We start from the raw sequence: 6,000 nt of genomic DNA, 5'->3' as shown, positions 1-6,000 counted from the left end.
CGCTCGCCCGGGCCACGGCGCCGCCCTGCTCGCCGGCCCCTCTACCTCGGGGCAGACGGACTGACTACCAGCACCGCCGGCTCCGGGATGGGCGCGCTGACTGGTGAGCGCGCCGAGGGGTGGGTGGGGGCCCGCCCGGGCGAGGCGCCGTCCGCAGCCCCCGGCCCGCAGCGTGGGGCGGCCGCGCCCTCCCTGCCCTCGGGAGGATGCTCCGCGGCGTCTGCGCTCGGCCGGGCGGGCGCTCGAGGCCGGGGCCGCCTCTGGCCTCCTCGGCTCTACGGGCGGTTCGGGGCGGCGAGGAGGAGAGGCGCCCGGCGGGTGTGGGTCCCACGCCCTGCAGTGCGGCTCCGCAGTCTCTGCAGCCCCCGGGCCGCCGCAGTGAGGGCGCGGTCTCTGTCCTCCCTGAGCTGCGGGGCCGGGTTTTTCTACGCTGGGCTTTGTTCCCCATTTTATCCTCTCTTGTTAACGTTTGACAAGCTCCTGGAGCCTAATGCCTGTCACTGCAGCGTTAGAGCAGGCGACGGGGAAGGGTAGACTCCGGCTGGAGCTGTCACCCGCAGGGCGTTTCAGCCTCCGAGAAAGCAGCGTTCCGAGAGCGGCCTGATGCAGGTTCTCAGGACTCATTTTTTTTCTGGTTAAAGTAATGGTAGCATTGTGCTCCCTTGAGTCTTCCAAAATTTTCCCTGTTGACCTGCAGAAATGAAAATTGCTTTTTAATAATAATAATACTAATGGCTCCTAAAGGGAGTTTTCAAAGGTGGGAAGGTGATGCGGGCAAAATGCAAATTAGCAATGAAGGAGGCTGTGAATGCTACGGGCTTCCTCTTGCCTACTAAACATCTGAATCACCAGGTCCTTGGGAAGGGAATGAAAAGAACATCGGAGAAGGTATTTATAAAACCCATTTCCAGCTCTACCATTAAGGAGCTGAGGGACCCTGGACAAGTCCCTTCATCTCTCTTATCCTCTTCCTCCATGGTAAAACGGGGCATTCGGGTCACATGATTTCTAAACGTCTGTTCTTCCAAGACTCTCATTATCAGGGAACTGAGGAGATGAGGGTGCTGGTGTTCAACACCATTACAAAAACCTGATTGTGACAGAGCAAGCGGCTTTACCTAGTGAGGAGGAAAGATTTTTCAGGGTTTAGGCAACCTGATTTTTTAAAAAATAAAACCAATTTCCTCTATCTACTCTCTGCAGTCTAACCCAATAAATATGCATTACAACTTTTATTTTTTGTAAATTACTATAAATTGGTAGACAACAACAGGCTGTGGATGTTCCGTGTTTGTTTTTAATTTGCTGAAGGTGAAATGATGGGATCAGCAGGTAAAGGGAGAAGCAAATGGCTCCCCCGTGCTGGGCAGAGTGGTCAGATGTGGTCAGCAAGGAGGTGGGGAGGAAACCGCAGCAAAAAGTAAGCAGAGAGTACAGACACTGAGGATAGAGAGGATGGGTATTGATGGGTCATTGTTTGAATAATAAATACACAATAGAAGGAATGAGAGAACCAGAAAACCAGTGCTATGCAACCCTAATGTAACTGATTCAGGCAAGGATTCATCCAGGGGTACAAAACCTTTGAGCAAAAGGTTGTTGGGGAATAGGATTTTCACATTTTTCAAAGTATCTCGGCATTTTTTCAAAGTATCTCGGCACAGATTACCTAGGGAAAATGTGTCCTTACAATGGAGAGATGAGGAAGTCATCACCTTAGCTGAATGATCAAGCTTCCCAACACCTCTCATGCATCTCTTGTTGGGATGCAATAAGAAGGTCATAACTTCACGTGTGTGGTGTTCCTGCCAAAAAGACGGTGGGAATGGGATACTGTAGCTTAAAATATTCAAGTAATAACCAGTCAGGATGTATGAACTTTGGATCCTAGATCAGAAAAAATAAATAAAAAACAGCTATAAACGATGAGTTAGGGACAATTGGAGAGATTTGAACACGGACTGCATATTAGGTAATATTATGGGATTACTTTTCATTTTCTTAGGTGCAGCGGTGGTGCTGTGATCATGTAGGACACTGTCTTTTTCTTTTGAGATGTGGGTATTTGAGGCACAGTGTCATGACGTCTGCAACTTTCAGTGGGTTCAGGGTGGAGGGGGATTTGAAGAGCTGGGGAGGATGCTCGAGAATGCAGCAAAGTGATGACAGGTGGTGAATTAAAGAGAGTGGTATACAGGTGTTTATTGTACCATTTTACATTTTCTGTAGATTTGAACTTTTTAAATAAAAATTGAGGTGATCAATAAAATAAATAAGTCAACAAAGGAAAGGATTGTAGAGGGCAGCGTGGTTAGTGACAGAAAAAAGCAGTGGATCCGCGGGGGACTCACAGTGAGTCTGTGGCTTCAAGTTCCCAAGATTTAAATCCTATTGGAGGTGTGAGTTGGGTCAGGGGAAGTTCTGTTTTTTGGTTTGTCTTGACTACTATGAATCATTTATTCTTAAGACATCTCATCCCCTAACTCCAACCTTAAAGTATTAATAATTCCCAAACCTTAGAAATTCTAGCCTTACCCAAGAACCATTCTGAAAGTGCTATCCCTTTCCTCTCTCAATTCAAGATCTGCACCCATGTGGCTCAAAGAGGCTCATAGAAGGCAGATGCAGAAGAGAACTATGACCTATTACCAGACCGAGAAAACAGAACCAATTCTTAAGATACAGCACTTAATTTTATACAGAACCTTTTGCTGCAAGGATGTTTTTCCTGTACCTGAGATTTATATATATATATATGCTTTTATGTTTTGCCCCCGTTTTGGCATCAAGGCTACCCCATTTCTTTCCTGTGTGTCGCCAGTATTCCTGGGTTTCCCTGGTGACGGCTGAGTAGAGTAGGAATGAGAAGGTCAGCTCTAGGACTGTGGGTAATAGGAGCTCATGAAACAAGGTGCAAGGCCAGCCATGCCGAGCCAGGACATGAGGATTAAGGAGCCAATCTGAGGCACCAGCCCAGTGAAAGAACCAGGAGGCCTCTTGTCAGAGCAGTGGGAGGGGTCTTGAGGCTAGGGAGCTGGGCTACTGTTCAGCCAGTATATACAGGGTCAGCCATCCCTGTCGTTGATAGCTGACAACCATTCTGATAGGACAGTGCCCATTTCATACCAGTTAAATATTTTGCATATCATCTTGATAAGCAGTCATGAGTCAAGGTGCACACAGCACCTGTAAGTCATAACAAAGCTTTGATCAAAACCTAACTGGGATACAGATGCCAGAGAAGGAGAGAAGATAGGTGGGTCAAAGATGCATAAGCAGGCAGAAAAGACAAAAAGTAGAGAACCCATAGTGCCAGTCAGGAAGTGAGAAGCCCATAACTTCCTGAAGCCAAGATGAGGGGACATGGCTAGAACCAATAGGCAGTTGAAAACCAAAAAGACCCAGACACCCATGTGGTAGGCAAGGAGTTAGAAGTCAAGAAACAAGAACTCCTCAGAAAACAGAGAATAGGGCCTGACAAAGGGGTAGGGCAGCAGCAGGGAATAGGACCTGCCAAGATAATTAGAAACCAGGTGGCAGTCTGGGCAGACAGTGAGACTTCCATGCTAGAGCCCTTCTGCCCCCGCCAGGAAGCTTCTTGGCAACTTCCTGCCCAGGTGGAAACCTATCTCATACTTTGGCCAGCCTACCCATGGCGGCTTGCTACACCTGGCAGTGCTGACCCAGGGCTCCTATAGGGTGCTGCCTCTCCACGTTCAACAGATCCTGACAAGGTTAACAGAGGGAACCACCCTCTGAAATAAGTACTGCTCTTTACCTGTTTTACAGAGGAAGGGACAGAGACTTGGAGAGGTTGTCACTTGCACATGGATCTGTAACCATCAGTTCAAGGGCTGGCTGACTCAAAGGCCCATGTTTTTTGTCTTCTGTCCTCTTCTGAACCTGGAGGGGGTGGTTACTGGTGGGCACATTGTTTTAAAAGGAGACAGTTTTCAAGCGCAGTTGGAGCTATGGCAACTTTTGCGTTGTAAGATTGGGAAGTTAAGAACAAATGATCTCAGAGACAAACACTTCATTCTGGTAAGATGTGTTCCTCATTCCCCATTCAGCTTGCCCCTTCCAATTGCCTCCTCATATTTTTTTGCCTGAAATTCCTCCTCATCACACCCCATTCTCTCTCCTGCATCGCCTGCAGATATTTCCCAGGATATGGCAGGAGCCATTCGGTTATTTAAAAAAAAAAACAGACTTGAATGGGCCATCTTCAAATAGCTAGATTCCAAAACACAGGCTATGTGTTTTGTACACATCTTTGTATTTCCCTGCAGCTAGAAAGGAATTAAATATATAGGATCAATTCCTGTTTTGTTGGAGGGTATATTGATAAGCTGATTTTTTTCTAATTTCCTAGTTTTAGAAAATGTAGATTTGGCTCTTGTGCAAACTGGTTCACTGATTGCTTAGAGATTACTATAAAATATTGAAGATATATAATACAGAATAAGAACTTCTCACTTACTGACTACCCCTCTTGGGACTAAATCATCATCAGTACGGTGGAAGCCCAAGTCCTCCTTCCCCAATTAACTCCCCCTCCCCTCGCTACGTGGTGGTCTGTCTTTTCCATGTGCAGTCCTTTGTGGCTTTCCCAGATATGTATGTACTCCAGAACAATTTATGGCACTGTTTTACCCATTTAAAAAACTTCTCACTAGGTTTTACAAGTATTTTTTTCTTACTCTTTTGTGAAAATTGGTCTTTGGTTTGGATCAGATTTAATAAATAGGGGCGCTTGTTTTGGCTTTGGTTCTAATCGTGTGGGGAGGGAGGGCCAAAGGCTGGGCACTTCGTATCTGATTTTCCTCTTTCATACCACAGTTATACAAATAAGGTACCGGAAAGAGAAGCGAAGGAAGCCACACTGCTTGTTTTCCTTTTCCGGGCTTGTATCTTTGGTAACAGGAAGAGTTATCAGAGGGCCCAAGTCATCCTCCCTTCAGCTCAAGTCCTTGCTCCTCTTGTCCATTTTCTAACCGGTTGGTGTACGTACATGCCTACCTGGACTCCTGGAAGCTCTGTTTGGCGCTTGCTTCACTGCAGTGTGCATATTAGTTTCTCGTTGCATGTTGAGAGCTTGCCATGGGACACACTCTGCCGGAGGTGAGGCTGCGGCAACTCTTTGGAAACTTTCCGAAGAGGACAAATACGAACTCTGGGAGGCCTGGGTAGGGGCTAAAGCAGGCTAGCCATGAGCTAGAAATCTGTGATTTGACTTTAAAAGCTATGTGAATAATGTTTTCACGTATATCTATATTTGTTATTAAAAATAAAACCAGCTTTCCCCCAAATCTTTAAATCAGAATTGTGCTCCCGGAGGATACACTTTTTTTTTCTCCTCTGGCTTTAAGACCCCCCCCTCCGTGCACTGGCAGAACATATGCAATTTGTTTTAACAGGTACTGTTACACAGTATTAACATGTTATTGTAACTACTTAGTTAAAGTCTCTCTCACTGCCAAACTGTAAGCTCAGTTAGGGCACAAGATATCATCTGTTCTGTTCACTGCTTTTGTCCCAGCATTGGAAAAGGTGGACTTTCAGTAGATACTTGTTGACTGTATGTACAAGAAGCCCAGGAGTATAAAGAATTATGACATCATCCCTGTCCTCTATGAGTTGGTGGTGTAGTTGGAGAGAGAACCATTTATGTAGCATACATAAAAAATAATGAGAGAGGGAAGAACACTCAACTGGTGACATAGGCAACGAGATGTAGGAAACAGAGCAACTTCTGTGCGTTTAGGTGGCCTCAGAATGTTCCGTGACAGAGAGTGCAGGCTGTGGATATGGTGGAATGATCTCTGGACCAACGGGTCACTTGACCTCTCTGAGCTCATTTCCTTCTTTTGACATTTGTTGCACAATACTTGTTGGATGTCTTCTCTGGGTCAAGACCTGTGCTGAGAGCCAGGATTATAACAATGACTAAAACTGATACAGCCTCTACCCTCACAGAGCTTAGCAAGGACGACAGAGATA

At 46.2% G+C, this 6,000-nt stretch overlaps 1 protein-coding gene across 1 annotated transcript in view; it reads left to right on the top strand.

The window, feature by feature from the left end:
• The window catches only part of LOC112411013 (tropomodulin-2), a 47,068-nt gene continuing 41,068 nt past the window's right edge, over positions 1-6,000 (top strand). Inside the window, exon 1 of the mRNA XM_024761860.1 lies at positions 1-103. The gene's annotated coding sequence lies outside the window, so the exon portion shown is untranslated. The remainder of the gene's footprint in view (positions 104-6,000) is intronic.

This window comes from Neophocaena asiaeorientalis, unplaced genomic scaffold (genome assembly GCF_003031525.2).
Source record: "Neophocaena asiaeorientalis asiaeorientalis breed wild unplaced genomic scaffold, Neophocaena_asiaeorientalis_V1.1 scaffold506, whole genome shotgun sequence".
NCBI lineage: Eukaryota > Metazoa > Chordata > Mammalia > Artiodactyla > Phocoenidae > Neophocaena > Neophocaena asiaeorientalis.
The sequence above is the reverse complement of the archived record's forward strand: the minus strand, read 5'-3'. Positions and strand labels throughout refer to the sequence as shown.